This window comes from Rhinolophus sinicus, linkage group LG03 (assembly GCF_036562045.2).
Source record: "Rhinolophus sinicus isolate RSC01 linkage group LG03, ASM3656204v1, whole genome shotgun sequence".
NCBI classification, from domain to species: Eukaryota; Metazoa; Chordata; class Mammalia; order Chiroptera; family Rhinolophidae; genus Rhinolophus; species Rhinolophus sinicus.
Genome location: NC_133753.1, coordinates 126,374,773 through 126,394,434, shown reverse-complemented (window position 1 = coordinate 126,394,434; position 19,662 = coordinate 126,374,773). Strand labels below are relative to the sequence as shown.

The 19,662-nt window shown below is 34.1% G+C and overlaps 1 protein-coding gene across 6 annotated transcripts in view; it reads left to right on the top strand.

The window, feature by feature from the left end:
* The window catches only part of FER (FER tyrosine kinase), a 372,260-nt gene that overhangs the window by 190,287 nt on the left and 162,311 nt on the right, over positions 1-19,662 (top strand). The window lies entirely within an intron of this gene.

Below are 19,662 nucleotides of genomic sequence, written 5' to 3'. Positions count from 1 at the left end.
ATGTGGAGCCAGGTAGCTGGATAAAAGAGAGTTCTAGGTCATTTTTGCCTTTAACAACTCCATTATTCCACTTTGGGCCAGGCCCCACGGTTTTTACCTTAAAAACACAAAACCTTCCTCATACCCACTCCTTACCTCACAGATCTCTTAAAGCACATGAAAGTTGTATGTCCTGTGATACTGTGTTTCCCCGAAAATAAGACCTAGCAGGACAATCAGATCTAATGTGTCTTTTGAAGCAAAAATTTATATAAGACCCGGTATGTAATTAATGTAATATAATATAATGTAATGTAATGTAATACAAATGTAATAATATAATATAAAATAATAATATAATACTGGGTCTTATATTAATTTTTGCTCAAAAGATGCATTAGAGCTGATTGCCCGGTTAGGTCTTATTTTCAGGGAAACACGGTATCAGAACACATACGACTTTCATGTGCTTTAAGAGATCTGTGAGGTAAAGGAGTGGGTATGAGGAAGGTTTTGTGCTTTTAAGGTAAAAACAGTGGGGCCTGGACCAAAGTGGAACAATGGAGTTGGCTTTGCTTCTGAGCACTTTCGATGTTGAAGGAATTGGGTTGGAGTCGGCAAGAGCCCTTTTCCCTGGGGGCTGTTTAATATGAAGAATAGTGTAGCAATAGGGAAGTCATAAAACCTGGTAGGTTAATATTTGCTGATTTTTTTTTATATATCTAGGGATGAATTTTAATATGGACTAAGTGTTATTCCCAAGAATGCTCGTGTATAATCCAGATTCAGCAAAGGAAATTTAAAAAACAATTGTTGTACTTCCCTTTGTTAGTCTAGAACATAATGCCAATATTTGTGCTTGTATTTTATTACTCAGTCTTTACTTATGGGCTGAGCTTAAAACATTCCTCTCACAGAAGATTTTGACGGTTGCTAAACACTAATTCTGTGGCTAAGGAATTAACTTCCTTACACAATTTTCTAGAATTATTAGTTTGGCTCATTTTTTGTTAGTATTTTCCCATTCGCTTCCCCCCTACACTTTAATTGCATGGAACCCTATAAAAATTGTCTTTTAGTCTGGAACAGGTTGTCACATTTTTTGCTCTAGGAAAAAATAAAAAGTCTGTCCACATTTCCTCTCCCATCAATGAATAACTGCAATTGTTTTGCAGAATTCTAAGGGCTCTTTTTTTTAGTTAAGGTGATATATTCTCATGGCTTCATTTACTATTTATACATCAGTGACTTGCAAACTTATATTTATAGTTCAGATATTATATTTCCCCAAACTAATGTTTTTCTACTAAATACCTAAAACTGAGTTTAGCACCTTTAACTCCAAAATTTATTCTTTCTTTTTTAGTAAATGATACCACCAAATATTCAGCTGCTCAAACCATAAAACAGGCACATAAAAATGCAGCTCTTACCTTGAGTGGGAATATGTAATTTCAAATAAAGCTGCATCTCTTACTATATAAAATTTTTCATGACAACAAGTCTAGATGTGTGGACTAGATTCTCTGGACTGTTCCATGGCCAGTTGTTCTCTTTCTCCCAAACCCCCAACACTGGCCATGGAGCTGATTATCTTATCATTTTATGGTACTAGCTATGGAATGACTATAAACAGAAAGCTATAGAAGATTAAGGGGCTATATATGATTGTTTTATGAGGTGGAGATTTAAAGTTTATATAGCCGACCATTAACCTGATCTAAAGTACTGATATTTGAAATATGCAAGTCATTATCGCTGTTGTAAATATTGTTAAACACTTGATTTAAAGAATCATGTTACTCTGTTACATGAAAATCACAAAGCAGAGGTTGTGAAAGTTAGGTAATTTTCAGTTATGAGCAAAGAATAAACTGATATGGATTTTGCTGTGGTTGTATTATCTGTTATGTATCTTCCTTTGAGAAGTTATTTGTACTCGTATAATTGGAATCTATTTCTTGATTTAATTTGTGTAAGAAGTTAATGTCTTTCACCACATAATGTGCTGTAAAACATCTAATTTCCATCTTGCCAGGCTTCCTTTTTAGCCTACATAAAGAATGCTATTTTGGTCTCAATATAATTTCTGTTTATAGCAACTTACTTCTAAGACTCTTTTCATTTATTTCTCTCTTACCCATAAAAATATAAATATATCATCATAATGCCGAACTAGAGGACACGGTGACCAAAGTAGTCTCTTTCTTATCTTCAGAGATACAAGCAACTAGACAATTTAGAGACAGAGAAATAATTTAACTGGTAATAAAGTCAGTGGTGCCCAAGACAATCATCTCTTACCCTCCACTGGCTGATTTTTCCTGTACTGCCTCCCAAAGCCAGTGTAAAGATACGGAAGATGAAAGGCATTGTTGTAAACAGGAGTTACTGATCACCCATTATCATCTTCCTTATATTGGATATAAAGATGGCCTGTTCTTACACATTGGATATGCACATGGTCTGTTCTTTACTTAGTGCAGTTTCTATTCGGATGTCACTATCAGAGAGGCCTTTTCTGACTACCATGTGTGAGATAACACACCTCCTTAGTTCCCCTCTTCCACTTCTTAGTTTCTCTCTGTTACTGTTATGTTTACCTGACATTATATTGTAGGATGCATTTTCAGTTGTCTGTCTTCCCCAAGTGAAATATAAGTTTCATATGCGCCAGAATTACATTTCACAATTAGTGCAGCTGTATCTCAGTACCTAGAACACTGCTGACCCATAGTAGTTGCTCAGTAAATATTTGTTGAAGAATTAGATTCACTGAACAATTGCTAGGAGCCAGGTACTTGCTGAGCTTTTTAGGTGCGTTACCTCATTTAACCCTTATATGAAGGGTTGTTCCTATGAAGAATTGTTATGTACCCCATACAATATTGTGATTAACCCCACACAATATTATGAATGAGGAGCTGAAGCTTAATATGGTAAATAACTTACAAAAGATAACGCAACTGGTAAGAGGCAGAGCTGAGACTGGAGCCCATGTTCTTAACTACTATCTGTCTAGATTGTAGAGTCTAGGCTTTATAGAGACCACAATAAACTGTTTATTTTAAGGAACATGGATGTGGGTTCAAGGGGAAGAAAGTATCTTTGATTCCATAAAAGGTTAAATTGAAAAACATTTTAACATCAAAATTTATACTATAAGTCTCTATAAAAGGAACACCATTAAACAGTAATATTGGGTTGGAGATCTACGAATTGAGGTAAAATTTAAGGCTTGGTAAAATATAGGTTAGAAAGACATCAAGTTCAACTTTAACACTTAAATCATACTTTGAAAGTTTATTTGCCTTGTTTAATATTTCTTCAGAGTTAGCTATTTTTCAAAAGAAATTTCTTTTTGAATGGGAATTAAAGTTCATGATTAAATTCAGGGGAGTAGGGCAGCCAGCCATTAAGTTGAGTCTTAGACAAATGACTTGCCTGCCAGCTTAAATCAGTACTTGTGGCTTTTTATTTGAATTTGGTATAGGTTGCCAGAATATTAGAGGCAGATTTTTTGAGAGGAGAGTAAATCTTTCTGTGACTGAAACTACTGACTTGTAATGAGGAGACAGCCTAGCGGCAACAACATTCATGATCAAACAGATGCAAAGAAGGGACAGTTCATAAGAGAAGAAAATTGTACTTTTAATTAGGTACACTATTCATTTTTTTCAGTTTTAGATCTCTTAATGACTATTTATTTTGCCTTATATTTAAGTATTGCTTCTCCCAATATTACTGTTTCATGATTTTCCTTTCCTAGAAGCTTTTGATAGTTTTTGATATGTTTAAGTCCTTCTCAATTTAACATTTCAAGAAATTAAAGAGACTTCCTTTTTCCTTAAATCTATGTCCATGTGCCTTAACTCCTTAATTAGTTAATGACGTTAAAATAATTTACAATTTTAATAAAGAGAAGATTGGAAAATATATGTGATTCACTATATATTGCTTTTAGCAAATATTTACTTAACACTCATTCTGTGCTGGGCAGTGTTCTGTATTATGTCAGAGTACAATACATGCTGTGAAAATGAAGCAGGTCAACGAGATAATGACCTGATGAGAGCACAAGGGTATGTGGGATGTGTGTGTAGAGGAGAGTAGCATTTTTTTGTTTTTGTTTTTAATTGTGACCAAAGAAGACCTCCTAATGAATTTTGAGGAGAAATGTGAACCAAAACAACCAGTTATCTGTTTGGGTATATGCAGGGGTAATTGTAAAAGTATTTAACAGTTAGTACAGCATGAATACTAACCTATTAGAACAGACGACAACTTTAAGCTAGTAGAGCCATAGTGGGATGTATCAACCGAATATTCTCCATGAGTGTCTGGGGAGTATTTCTTGGTGTAACTGAGGAACTGCAGAGGCTAGCATGGCAGAAAAATGGTAGAAGGGGAGAGTGATGGGAAGTGAGCACCAATTCGGATTAATTTAATAATTAATTTATATTATTTTAAAAGGTCACTGTTTATTATATGATTTAAGAAATTCACTACAGTTGAGTAGAAACCCAGCATAAAATTTTACAAGTTTTCATAGTGGGTCTCAAAAACAAAAGATTTGTGTTTAATAGTGCTAGTGAATGTCAAGGGAATATTTTTGTAGTAATATGGCTGTCCAAATAAGTATGAGTAAAACCCCTGGTTTTAGTTTCCAAAAACTTTCCCCCCTAGTCCATTATTCTTTTTTTGTTTTTCCCCACATCACCAAGCAATTAACACACTTCTGACACAGTCTACCTGGAGATAGAGTGAGATCCCATAAGTAAAGGCTCAGTCTGACAAGACTGTCCCCCCCCCCCAACTTCAGACACCAATCACAAGTCCAAGTTATCACTTGTGCTTCTGACCAACTGGCTTATGGATTGGAGGTTCCAGTGACCCCCTTCTTGGGTGCGATTAATTTGCTAGAGTAGCTCACAGAAATATTTTACTTACCTGATGATCAGTTTATTATAAAAGGATGTAACTCAGCAACAGTCACATGGAAGAGATACACAGCGCAAGGTACCGTGTTTCCCCGAAAATAAGACCTAGCCAGACAATCAGCTCTAATGCGTCTTTTGGAGCAAAAATTAATATAAGACCTGGTCTTATTTTATTATGAAAGCTCCACCTCTGTAACCACAAGGTTGGTTCCTCTGACAACCAGCCCCACCTTAGGTCACCTAAGGGCTTTCCAAAGTCATCTCACTCACATAAGAAAAGATTATTTTATGGTTCTCAGCACTTACGAATTTTCCAGGGCTTTAGGAGCTCTGTGCCAGAAATGGGATCTCAGACCAAATATTATTTCTTACTATAAGTCACAATATTGCACTCATTAATATTAATTTTGGAGTTATCTAATCGACTCTGTTGTCAATTGTATGGGGTTTCTAAAAAGTGCTGTGTGTTTAAAATTTGTTGCTACCATAAAAGTGATTTTTTTTTAATCTCTTGAAAATCAGGTAATTAACTATCTTGTCAAATTAGATATCCAGTAAGGGAAACCCAAAGTTTGGAGAAAAAGTTCTGACCTAGAATACTCACTATTTAATTGCATCTTTTAGATCAATGATTAGGTCCATTGAGAGTAGAAGAACACACAAAAATTACAAAATGTTCTCTTTAGAACATTCATGAAAAACATAAATCTTCATGTGGACCTCTGATATGAACAAAAATAATTCAACTTTAAATGCCAGTTTTCAACACTACCAACCACGTGACCTGGAACAAGTCAGCCAGCCTCATCTTCAGCTCACAGTAACCCCACATGGGTGTTTTAAAGATCATGTGAGAAAAATCTCTGTGGATATCTTTTGACACTGAAATACCATATACTTTCTTATTTAAAAACTGTTTTTCACATGACAGATAGAACAGAAGGCCAATTTGGAAGATTTTAATTTGTGAAGGAAAAAACATTTAGTGCTTACTGTGTTGATAACACTCTACCTCTATTACTTTATTAAATCTTTTCAACAACTGTGAACCTAGTATTAGTATTATCCCCATTATTAGGTGAGGAAACTGTATATGGTGGTGGTAATTCTAAAAAATATCTTAATTTTCAGTCCCGTAGTCAGAATGTCTGCTTTCCTGCTAGGTTTTCAAACAGTTGTCTGGAAAACAATGTTGGTTTGGCCCAGTCCAAAGATTATTTTGCCCATTTTAAATATTCCAGATTTGAGGAGTAAGATGTACAAGGCAGTTCCTCTGCAATGGCAGCTCCTCTGACTTCATTTTGAAGTGTCTCTATTTATGTTATTTTTCACACAATGTTAGACTCAAAAAATTAATAGTCCTTGGAGGCCCCTAATGGTCCTTAAGTAATCCCTTAAGGGTATTTCATCCATAAACCTACCTCGAACTTTCTTAAATATCATGATGTTTTTTAGTTTGAGGAGCCAGGTTTTTCGGAAATGTGTTCCATACATTTCCTGTCTGCCCTATAAATATGTGAGGGATGATGGAAATAGGCAGAAGAGCTTAAAAGAATAAATCACTGGAATTTTTTTTAATGCAGGTTGAAGGACAGGGTTTGGTACTTATAGTACAAACATTTCCTGAAGTATGTCATTTCATCAGTGAATATTTGATGTTATTTTTTAGAAAATCTGGACATTTACTAAATGCTGGATATTATGTTTGAAAAAATGTTATAACCAAAAGACTTTAATATTTTGTTTTAGAGCAAAATAGAAAGTTTAGCTTTCAGTGTTTCCAAAGTGGGGCATGGTTTTGATTTATGAATGAGATCCCTTTGGAAATACTGCATTTCCCCGAAAATAAGACCTACCCTGAAAATAAGCCCCAGTTAAGATTGTCAGCCGGACGGATGCCTTTAGTACATTATGACGATGTTCCAGGAGAAGATGACATGACTGTATTTGAATAAATGTAGATTGTTGTACATGAAAAAATAAGACATCTGCTAAAAATACGCGCTAATGTGTCTTTTGGAGCAAAAATTAATATAAGACCGGGTCTTATTTTCGGGGAAACACGGTAAGATGTTTTTTTTCAGTTCCATTTGTACAATAGTTTATTTTCCATATTTTCATTCTCTGCTTCTATTGCTTTATATTAGAAATTACTGTTTTATGTAGTTATGATGCTCTTACAAATTTCACAAATATTTTTAAGTAGATAGAAAACATTTCCAGTACACTCTTATTCAGCTTGTATGTATTTTATCCTACTGAGAATTGTATGTAATTCGTTCCATAAAATTCATTTGACACCTTGATGAGATTTCTGTTTGATATTAACTTTAAAGTGGTGAGGCAATCTTATGTAATATTTAATATTCTTTATTTGCAAATTACTGTCCTGTGTTAAACCCATTTAAAAAGTGAAAACGAAATACAAGAACAGGCATTGCTTGTTTTCACTTAAAAAAGAAAAATGCTTATTTTTCTTTGCCATATTAACTAAATTCATGTTCACCTTCTTCTACGTTGTCCTTGAAGGGAACAATTTAATTGTGCCACAAAGACTTCTCCCACATCCTACTTTACTTAAGTAGAAAAATTTGCATGCTAGGAATTTTAATGACATTGAAATTACAGGATTTAAATTAGAAAGACCAAGGACATTAAAAATATATCTGCAAGTGATTTTTAAAAATAGAAAGCCTCATTCACATGTAAGCCTTAGAGAAAATGAAACTTCAAATTCTTCTTTGTTATTTACGTAACAAAAGATATATATTAAAACTAGACCCAAGATGAGGTCTTATAACAGAAATACCCATACAGAGAAAGTATAATCTTGTAGATATCCTTGATCCTTGATTGTTGACTATTTAATGAGATATGGAATCAATATCAATAAAGATCTGTTATAATTTATTGTATGTCTCTTAGTAACAAAATACCATTATATTTCAATCATGACCCTCACTGTTTTATGGTCTTAAACCATTAGAGATATTTTCAAATGGTGGACTCTAGAGGTATGATGTTACCAATACTTTCTAGTAATGTTACGTTCTCTTGTATATAATAAATCTGTATCTTTTTTTTTCCCCCCCAGAATCACTTCATTTGGAGACATAAGAATCATTTTTTAATGTCCATAATATTGAACTGTCAATAGAGTATGTTGAGTCTTTTCTAGAAATAACTTTCAAAAGACTCCTCCACTCCCATTGCAATTTTGAATGTGAGGTTTCTGGAAGGTCATCAGTGTTCATCTGAAATAAATAGGTCAGAATTTTCTAGGGATCCACTGGTTTTAAGCATGGCTCTGTCTCTTCAGTTAGCATTCAACGAATACATACTGAGTGCCTATTATGTAATAGAAACTATATTATCTGCTAAAGATACAGTGATGACAATGACAGTCTGTGTCCCCAAAGAAATTAAGAGTCTGGTCGAGAGGACAGATAAGTAAATAAGAATTATGATCAAGGTGCTGAAACCCTATTGTAGAGGAACTTTATGGTATTTTAGAGGACATAAGAACGGCCTGTTACCTTGACGGTTCAGGGAAGGCCTCCAAGTGTTGTGAAGGATTACTGAGGGTGTACCGGTGAAGGGCTTGGCAGAACTTAGTGTTCCAGAAAAGGAGCTGCTTCTAATCTTGGGATGAGAAACTCTGTGGCACATTTGAGGGACTTAAGCATTCTAATTTAGGTACCTGTAAAAAAGAATATACTAGTCGTCAGCAGGAAGAGGGAAGAAGAGGTGTGATAGGCAGAATAATGTCTGCCCAAAGTGTCTATGTCTTAATGTCCAGAAACTTTGGATGTGTTCTATTACATAGCAGAAGGGACTTTGCAGATGTGATTATGTTAAGCACCTTGAAATGGAGCGATTATCCTGGATTATCCAGATGGGCTCAATGTAACAGAAGGATCCTTATAAGGAAAGAGGGTGGCAGAAGAGTTAGAGACAGACAGGGAAAAATTGTGACTGTAGAAGTATTGGTTGAACTCATGCATCCAAGAGCCAAGGAATGTGAGCAGCCTCTAGAAGCTGGAAAAGTCAAGGAACTGAGTCTCCCCTAAAGCTTCCAGAAGGAAAGCAGGAGATCTGGAAACACCTGGATTTTAGCCCCAGGAGACCTATTTTGAAATTCTGAGCTCCAGAATTGTAAGATAACCAATTTGTGTTGCTTTAAACTGGTAAATTTATGATAATTTGTTAACAGCAGCAATAGAAAACTGATACAGGAAGTGAGATTAGAGAAGTTAAAAGATGCCAAGTAGTAACTACTTCATGCTAATGATTAGTCTTTGTCTTATGGGCAGTGGGAAGCTTTGAATGATTTTATCATAGGAAAAGTCATAATCAGATTTGTATTTTCTAGAGATGATTATGGCTTCATTGTGGAAACCAATTAGTGAATGGTTGATAGGTGAGATGTGGAAGTGGCAAGGAATGTGAGAAGGTAGATTTGGGATTTAAAAAATGATTGGATATTTGTGGAGGCATTGATGGTTCAGTAAAATTGCAAATTATTAGCTTAGTTATCTGTCAGTCAGTAAGACTTTTCAAAGAATGTGGTGGGTGAGAGGGGTTTTTGGGATTCCTTTCAGGTTTATAATTTGAACAGCTAGGTGATGATGTCATAGACTAATCTAGCCAAAAACTAGGTTTATTAGGAAATTTGGGGCATGTTGAGTATTAAATATGTTTGACACTTTCAAATAGATTGTACTGTAAGCAGATAGATATACATATCTAAAATTTAGGAGCGGTCTCAGGGTCACAGATATACACTTGGGAGTCAGCAACATGTAGGAAAAATACTTAAGGCTTAGAGTACATGAGAAAATATTTAGCATGAGAAGAGGGCCTGGGACAGATAGTACAGAGATGGAGAAAGGAGACTCTAGTGGTCTCTCTTACCCACTCCTTCCTCTCCACTTCTGTTGCCTTCTTACTTATACAGACTTTCATCACTTTCAAGCTGTATTGCTGACAATTCATTTACCTGTCTTTCCTTTAGAATCTTTCCCCCTCTCTTGTCGCTAGATTGACGTTTCTAAAATAACATTTTATCATATCAGGTTCCTATTTTAAAAACCTTTTATTTGCTTTGTGAATCAATGCAGGCTTCTTAATCTTTCCAGGATTTTTTTCTGACCCGATCCTAGTTCATCTGTCCAATTTAGTCCCTTCTTCCTTGTCTCTGTTTTTTTCCTTTCCTTTAGCCATCCTGTTTGAATGCATAGATAAGACTATAGAACCTCCAAGTCAACATATACGAACAGGAACTCGTTATGTCGATTCACTCCTTTATTCCCTCACTGGCTCTGCTTCTCCACCTTGGCCATTGTTAGCACCACCCATTCCAGCATGTAAGCTATACACGGACAACGTATTTTGAACATTCACATACTCCTCATTTCTCCTCATCCTTCACAGTTAATGAATCATGAATTCCTGAAACTTCTACCTCATAAATGGCTTTCAAGTCTGTTACCTTCTTGACTTCTTGCTGCTGTTACCTTAGCTGAGGCCATCATTGATCTGATCCAAGACTCTTCTGAAGAGTCTGTTGTTTCTCATGAGCGTTAATCCTTTGCCCTACTGCCTTGTTGACATGTTTGGAACATCTAAAGTAATAACTGATCATGTTATGTGACTGCTTAAAATACGCTTTTGGACCCACATTTCCTATCTGTCAGGTTGAAACATCCTAGGATATAAGGACCCTTTGTGATCTAACTTCTATCAGCCTTTCCAGTTGTTTCTCCAGCCTGTCCTTCCCATGTCTGAAGTTGCAATTTACTGAAATCCCTTAAAATTCTCAGAATGTGATCTGCTATTCATACTTTTCTATCATTGTAATACTGCTCTCTTTTCCTAGAATGTATTTTGAGCATTGTTTCCGGTTTAAAGTTTTTCTTAACCCCATTAGTTCAAATTTGTTTCTCCTTTCTCTTTGCGTCCATAGAATTCTGCACAAGCCACGATGATATCAATTATTTTGTAGTATTAAAATTGCCTTATTTTTTATATACTATGAATTGTGGATCTTTGAAGTCAAGGACTGTATTAATTCACTTTTGTGTTCCTTAGCTTGGTTTACAGTGGCACACCAGAGGTGCTCAATTAATGCCTCGAGTTAGCACTAGATGCCTTAGACTGTAATTTCAGTAGCCACCTTTGAGGAAAAGGCAATGAAACCAGAAAAGATCCAAATTCGGAGAATTATAGGGAGTCTTAATTTGGAAATACTATACAACTACCAATAGTTAAGGAAACAATTATTGTCCAACGATTCAGTGATTCCTTGTGTGTATCATGCTTTCAGGGCTTATTTGTAGATAATTGAGTAAATTTCTCAGCTCGTAAGAGAGTGAAAATTATTCCCAGCCACGGTAGATCTTATGAATCAAAGTGTTTTCTTAGATATTTGGAGAAGCCCAAATCACTGATTTGACCCATGGCAAGTTGCATTTCCTTTATTAATCCCTTAGAAATTCTAGTTTGGAGTTAGAGGCAATTGAAAAATTGTTCTTCCCTTTAATGTTTTCCGGATTATTTCCTGGAGCTGTATAGGCTTTACAGGCTGTTCAGAGGCTGATTCAACTTGACACCTCCTCCACTAAATGTATCCTCACTAGCTTGTTTTTCTTGCTAGACTTTAGACAATACACTTGAACTCTTTCAAACCAATTTTTTTTTGTTTGTTTTTGTTTTTTTGTACTTGCTTCACTGTTGCTGTAAAAGCAAGATAGTGAAAGCATTTTGTAAACTTATTGACACTTAGTATCATGTAGTATGCAATGAAGTTATGGCTAACTGGGTTGGAAAGTGTTATATCAATAGACTTTGGAAAATGTATTATCCATTAAGCTTTGGAAGCTTTAAAAATATCAAGATATCTGGATACTAGGTCATCTTTTTTATAATTGCACAAAATTCCTTAATGTTCATTAGGTTCCTGTTACAGAAATATAAGTTTGACCTACATATATTCAACAGATATGCGTGCAATCTGGGACAAAAGATTGGAGACACTGTATCATTGTGTGGGTTACACATGGAACTAATGAGTTATACTGAATTCATTCTGAAAATAGAAAAGAAATTAAGTGTATATTGATGGTGAGAGATCATTTAATAAACTTTAAGAAAATAATGGGAAGGATTTGAAAGTCAAAGGTATTAAAATGTGAAAGTGGAACAATAACTGAAAAATGAAGAGTTTAGAAAGTCATTGTTTTTTAAGTAATGGGATTAGTAACAGATGTATCTCACATTTAAGTATTAAGCCAGATCCAAGAGTTCAAGAAATGTTACACAGCATTACTATGAGTAAAGAGAAAGAATTTTTGAAAATTATTTAAAAACTAATCCATATTGAAATATCCATTTTTTATCTAAGTATATCATTAACTGTTATATAAAATAATCATAATCCTGTTAATACTAGATATTATACGTTAGTTCTTTCCATTACTAGTAAAAAATAATTCATATTATGGGCCAATTTCACTTTGTTTACTGAGTAGCCAGGGAAGACATTATTCTCTGTTTTGACAAATTTTTGCAATTGTTTTGTTTCCTTTATCTAACAGAAACCATCAAAGCCAAAATACCACTTAGTACCATTTCTTAATGCTATTTCACCTGAAATATATCAAAATGTGAAACTTCATCCCAAATTCCCATATGAAGAACTAATGTACTTGAAATTGTTTCATTATTCAGGCCTTTGCCAAAAACATAGGATGCATTAAGAAGTCATGGTAAAGAAATATGGTGTTTGAGGGTTTGGACCAATAAAAACAATGTGAATTTCGAACACTCTGCAGAAGATTAAAGATGTTTCTTATTATCACCAGATTCCCATAGTCTTAGGTGGGTCTAGTGTTGTTACTGAATGCTGTGAAGAAGCAAAAGACAGGGAAATTCGAGCTTCAGATGTGTTGTTCCACAGACATGACATGCGACCTAATAAGGTCTCTGAATATTTGCTCAAATTTTAGTAAAAATGGAATATATGCTTTTTTAAAAGGGCAAAAGAATGACTGACTGGGTGGGCTTTTTTTAGAGAAGGTTTTCTAGAAGAGATTTGCGTCATCATTTGAAGTAAATGCGTGGAAGTATGTTAATACTTCATGATTGTGTCAAAGGCACTAACGAATAGCTAAAGTTATCTTTTATTATAGTTCATAATCAAAGCTTAATTTGGTTTACTTCCATTGTTTAGTAATTGCAGTATTTAAACATCGTAAAAAGTCAGCTATGTAATATTAATTAGCAGATTGATTCATACGCTTCTTGCTTCATTCCAACAAAGGATTTGGAGACCCTTGCAAAGATATATTTAATAAAACAGACTGAAAATGAGGGGATGATGAAACTGGTGTGAAGCAAAAGACACATAATAACGTTTAATGAGGATATAATTATTATATAGAAATGTTTATCAGAAGTTTCTCTAAGGGGATATACACCAGCAAGTCAGTTCCAAGTTCATAAACAACAAAAGAGGAGAAAAAAAGGGAAGCGCTCAGAAATGCATAGTTCTGAGAGACGAGAAAATGTCTCCAGAATGTCTTTATTCAGGAGACCAACCAGCTTTTATTTAATAAATACTTCTGTATACTATATGCCATTTCTAAGTGTTTTCCTCATTTAAATCTCAGAAAAACTCTAGGAGGTGGGTGTTATTATTTTTCTAGTTTTATAGATAAGGAAACTGAGGCACAGAGAAGTATTTTTCTCAAAAATACATAGCTATTAAGTAGCAGAGCGTGGATTCCAACTCAAGCAATTTGCCTCCTGAATATTTGCTCCTAACACTATGCTATGCTACTTCTCTCCAAGTGGTACAGCGAGGGCAATGCCTATAATTTCATCTTTATAATAGTCTACTGAGTTTTTGTGACTATTTCTCATTACCGCCATCAATGATGCTAAGGACCAGTGAAATTGAGTTAAGTTAGGAACTATCAGTACTTCTCTGCTTTTAGTTGTAGATCTCCCTCAGATTCACCTCCAAGACCACTGGTTTTGAAAAGTGTATCTGTCGCAGCCACATCACGAGAACTGGTAGAAATGCAGATTTTTCTGGCCTCATTCCAGACCTACCAAATCAGAAACTCTGGAAGTTGGGGGCCCCACTCTCCATTTTAAAAGTCCTGTAGGTGATTCTGATGCTCCCTGAAGTCTGAGAAGCACTAATCTAGATGGAAAAAAAGAACTATGCTGAACGTGTAAATTCTCTTCATTACCTTATCTCTGTAATTTAGACAGGGAGAATATAGGAGGAATTTGGAATAAAAGTAATTCTGCCCTTGGAAATAAGAGAAGAAATCACATTTGTCAGGGAACAGACTGGTAATTATTTGAGTTATAAGCAATGACCTCTTTAAATTTTAATCATCTCAAAGCATCCTAATGATCAAGAATCAGTGAAGCAGAAATGCCTATTTTATGGCTTTTTGAAGAAGTTGATGTTCCAAAATTGATTTCTGCAGTCTCATCAGAATTCAAAAGAAAGAGACCTAAAAAAGATCTTCTGCCTGAACATTATTATTTTTGGTCTTCTTTTTATGAGCTATATATTCACTGTAATCATTCTGAAGTGATTCTGAGACAGAGCAAGATAAAGTTCATCTGTTTAAGAATTATATTTTTAAGTTTGTGTTTGGTTAGTCGTGTTTTAGATTGATCAAGAAAGCTAAACTGTAAACATTATTTCTTCAGAGCGATGTCCCTGACTTATAGGAAAAACCAGATCCCTCACTACACACTTTAAATTTCTTTCTCAACATTTTCCATTTTTTGGTAATTATACATTTAAGCCTCATTTTTTTACCCATAAAATGGTGATTACCTTAACTTGTCAGTTCTAGTATCAATGAGATTTACACATGCGTAGAACATTTGCAGTTGTTTCTTTAGTTATTTGTTGAGTACTACTAATATACTAATCACTACACAGTAAGCCCATGGGGGCAAGGATTTATGTATTTTGTGCATTGTGTTCCCTGGCACTTAGTAAGTACTCAGTTAATATTTGTTAAATGAATGAGTTGATGGATTGAATGATGCTAATCTTGTGGCACTATGGAATATATACAGTCCAGAAGCAATTTTAGAGATAAGTGACAGTCACACTTATTGTTTCTGGGGAAAGAGTCACTAGCACAAAATTATAAGACTGATAGTATTACTGACCAAAATTTATACCTAGTCCGTGACATAAAATATTTTCCCTGTCTTTTCTCTGCCTGTTTCCTCAAAACCCCTACTCTCTTGCTTTACTGTCTGCTTCCGTTAAATGTCTTGATGCTTTTGGTCTAAACCAAGTTGAAATCAAACTATATTTTAAAATTGAGTTGATTTTTGACAGAAATCTGGACAGCTGATTCATAGTATTCTTCTAGGTATGAAATCTATGCAAAGTAGTAAATTAACTTTTGTTATCTTATGACAGTGAAGTTTTTGACACGACACTCTTTCTTAGCAGTTTTATCAACACATCGAGCAGATGTATTATTTCTAAGCCATATGGAACACCCAAGAGGAGAGCACGGGGAACACTGGAGTTACTCATCCGAGTCTGCAGTCAAATTTGATTTCAGGCACTTTAGAATTTTAATGCTAGCAGAACCAAGTTCACAGAGGAGCAAGAGACGAATGGTGGTTTAAAAAGTTTCAAGTCCTTTTAGGTCAGCTAAGGTGTGCTACCCAGGTCCTTCTTCCAAAAAAAGGGTAGTGTTGTGAAACAGCTTAAGAAACCTACTCAAGGCTTGCTAACACAGATACACACTCACCCTCACACATTCTTTCCCTCTTTGCTCTATCACCTTTTCTCTCCTCTTCTTCCTCTTCTTCTCCTCCTCTCTCTCCCTCTCTCTCTCTCTCTCTCTCTCTCTCTCTCTCCCCCACCCCCCCTCGGTCTCTTTCTTGCAATTAGCAGATATTTATTTAGCACCTACTGTGCAACTGGCACTGGCAATGCAGTAGAAAACAAAAACAAATGTGGTGCCTACTCTTCTTGAAACATATACTTTTGAGACTGTTACACAAATTTTCATCAAAAGGTTCTCTTAGGCCATCTCATCCTGCTAGTACTTTTCTGTCTTCTTTGCTTGCCTTACTTTCTGACTACCTTTTCAGAAGTAAAAGATTACTAAAAGATTTCCTAGAACCCTATATCTTTTCTTTATTATTTCTTAAGCTTCCCTTTGTGGAGAGTTAAAGTTAGTGAAGGCAGTGATCTAGAGGAATATGGAAAAGAGAATTGAGACCATGCTCACCAGGTTTACAGAAACTACTTGATTAGTAAAATTAATAATAATTTAGAAGACAGAAACTTAAAAATTGAATAAAACATAACACCAAAGAGAGATAGTAATATGTATCAGTATAAGTGTCTTTAGGGACTGAATCTGAAAAATATAAAATCTGAATGAAAGGTTAACTAAGCATATTTGAAAATATTGAAGAAAAATATCTAGGAGATGAAATTGTTAACACAAGTCGTGATATTGGAGAATGAGCAAATCCAGTCAATAGTTATTTCTGTACATTCTTCATAGACTTCCTTGAGAATTATGCCCACGTCTTCTCATTACACTTAAAAATACACTGATATGACAAATTACTATTCACCTAAAAGTATGTGGGGAAATAGGATAAGGAACATATCAAAAATCAATTGAGAAGGTAAGTATCTTTTAATCGATGGTAGGGAGATAAAGTAGTTAGCAGTTTGGTAAAGCATCAATTTCAATACTGCTCTCACAGTATATACATTCAAAATTGATTAGAATTGCCTATAAAAATCAATACATAATAAAAAAGAAAATAGAATTTAATGTTTATAAATTTCTGGGGATGGTACTTCCAAAGTTAGAAAATACATAGAAAATAAAAAAAAGATAATGTGATCAGTTATGATTATGTAACAATATATTAATCTTAAAAGGAAAAATGTTTAAGATAATAAGACAAATAACAAACTAGGAGTAGTGCTTATCATAGAAATAACCCATAAAAACGAGAAGACACTAAAAATCCAAGATTTAAATGGACAAAAGACATGGGCTGATAGCTCACAGAGAAGGACTACAATTGTTTAAACAAATGAATATGGAATGTGTCAGTTCAGTATAATCATATTTGCAGACAAAGCTATAATTAGGTTTTATTTTTAAATACTTTTAACAGAAATTTTTAAAAAACCAATATGATGTCAGCTTTATAAGAAACGATAATATAAGTTGCCTACTCTTTGAACTCTTAATCTTATTAACAGGAATGAATCCTAAGGAAAAAATCCTCAAATGGAGAAAAGCTGGATGCCCAAAGCTACTCATTATGTTGTTGTTTATAATAGAAAAAAAAAAATCAGAACTAGTGATAATTATACAAGATTATGGGAGTGCGTGAAGCGTTGATAATACTGATCTGTTGTTCATTTTGGATTCCTTAATGCAGAGCAACAAGCATTGCCAAACTCCATTCTACAATAATATTTAAGTTCAGTTGGTTTATATTACGAATAAGTAAATGAAAATAATTAAGAAATATTAAATTCTAAGCAAATACTGTATTTGTGAATTCAGGGAAACATTGGCATTTATGAGCTTACTGAATACTTTGAAAAACTCTAGGTCATTTAGTACACTCTTCTCCTTCATGCTATGAAATATTCCCCATCTGTCTAATTGTTTAAAAAGATGAATTTAGCTAATGCTACATATATGTATTTTTCCTTATTTGATCAGATTAGGATTTTAATTTTTTTTTTTATTTCTTGTACACGACTATTTCTCTCACATTGTGTCTTGATGATTAGATATATGCCTTTGAAACATGTCCAAGAAAGCAATCATGCAAATATAATTATTTTAGTAGTATTTCTGTTATAAAAATTCCATGTAAGCATGAGAATACATAAGTATTAATAAGAAAGACTTTAATATGATATAGCTAGGCATTTAACATATTTCTGTTGAACAAGAAGACCATTTGTACTGTATTCATGAGTATTTGTTTTAGTTATTTGTAAGCATTCACGTTGTCCCTGTAATCAGTCCCAGGTCAAGGAGTATAGTGTCATGACTTTGTGTCCCTGTAGTGCCTTGAACTTACTAGGGACTCGGTATGTTTTTCAGCAAGTTTAGTTGATTTGGGCCATGACACAGATACAATCCATTTAATTTTTTTCTGTACATACAAAATAAGCATCTTCTTAACATTAACATATCAATAAAAGCCAATTTAAAAACAATTAGCTTCATAATGAAATGCAATAGTGATGTATCTGAAAGCAAGCTAATCTTGTATTATTCCTTTAGTAGTTAACTCAGGCCATATTAAAAGAAAAACATGATTTTCCTAACTTGTTTTAACCTGTTGATTCTCATTGATGTGACATGTGTAGATAGATATTGTAATTACACTGCAAAAAGCAGGTTGATAATTAATGTTATGTTTCAAAGTGCCAGATTCAAATTCTGCAAAAAGTATTGTGAATGATGTCTTCATTTATACATAGCAGTATTTTAGCTTAGAAGACTATGATGACACTTGTCCTAGTATTGGTGTATGCATGTGTATATGAGTGTGCACATACCGTCCTAAATGCCTGCTTAATACAGTTCAAAGAAAGGCAATCAGAAAGGTAAGGAGATTTAAAAAAAAACAACGCAGGTGAAGAGAGTATGAAGGAAATGAACGAGAAGATAAGAGAAAGTATAAATCTTTTAGAGGTATCAATAGGAATGACATTTTTGGTAGTTGAAACAGATGAAATGAGTAATAGTCTCTAGAGCGACATAGAACACACATCTTTATAAGGCCAGAAAGAAGAAAGAAAATGATGAGAATAATTATTCAGTGAAATAGAGAGCTGAGTTATCCTCATTAGCATCTGAAAAATGAAGCTTAAATGAAATCAAGCAATACAGAGACCTTCTACTCAAGAATATTGCAGAACCGAAACGTGTTTTTAGACTAATATTCATGATTTTTCACACTGTTAACTGCTAAAATAGTGTCAGTACTCTTAACACTAAAATATGTGTAGAACTTATGTGGCATGAAATAAGGCATTGTTGAAAATTAGAAAAAGTATGCATTCACAAATTGTGCCTGTGAGTTTTGCATAAATATTATACATTTATACATACGTATGTGTGTGTGTATGCAGTGGTACTCTTACTTGAAATAAGACACAAGGAATATTATTAATAATAGAATATATTGAAGAAAATGTCAACATCGAGATTAAATACCAGGTTGCGTGCGTGCGTGTGTGTGTGTGCGCGTGTGTGTTTCACCTGACTTCTAGCTTTCACTAAAAAATTTGATTGGATTATTACATAGTTTACTCTAGTTATTAGTAAGGCAAAGGGGGAAAAAAGTGTAGGCATATTTTGTAATACCGAGAGATTACAGACAATAAGCTAAAACAAATAAATTTTAAAAACTCAAATTAACCAAAAATTATTGATAGGTAAGACTTTTAGTGAAAAGATATAGAGTTAATAGAAATAACCTTTTCAAATAGGTGGACCAATTTTGATTTCTTAGTTTTTAAGGGTTATATATGATTTTTTGGATTGCTGTTTATAGCATATTTATACAGAATTTGTAATCTCAGAGATGAACATTTTTCGGTACTTCAGGATCTCCTTTATTCATTTTTTATTCATTCATTCATTCACTAAGTTTTTATTTAGTGCTGATTTTTTTTTTTAAG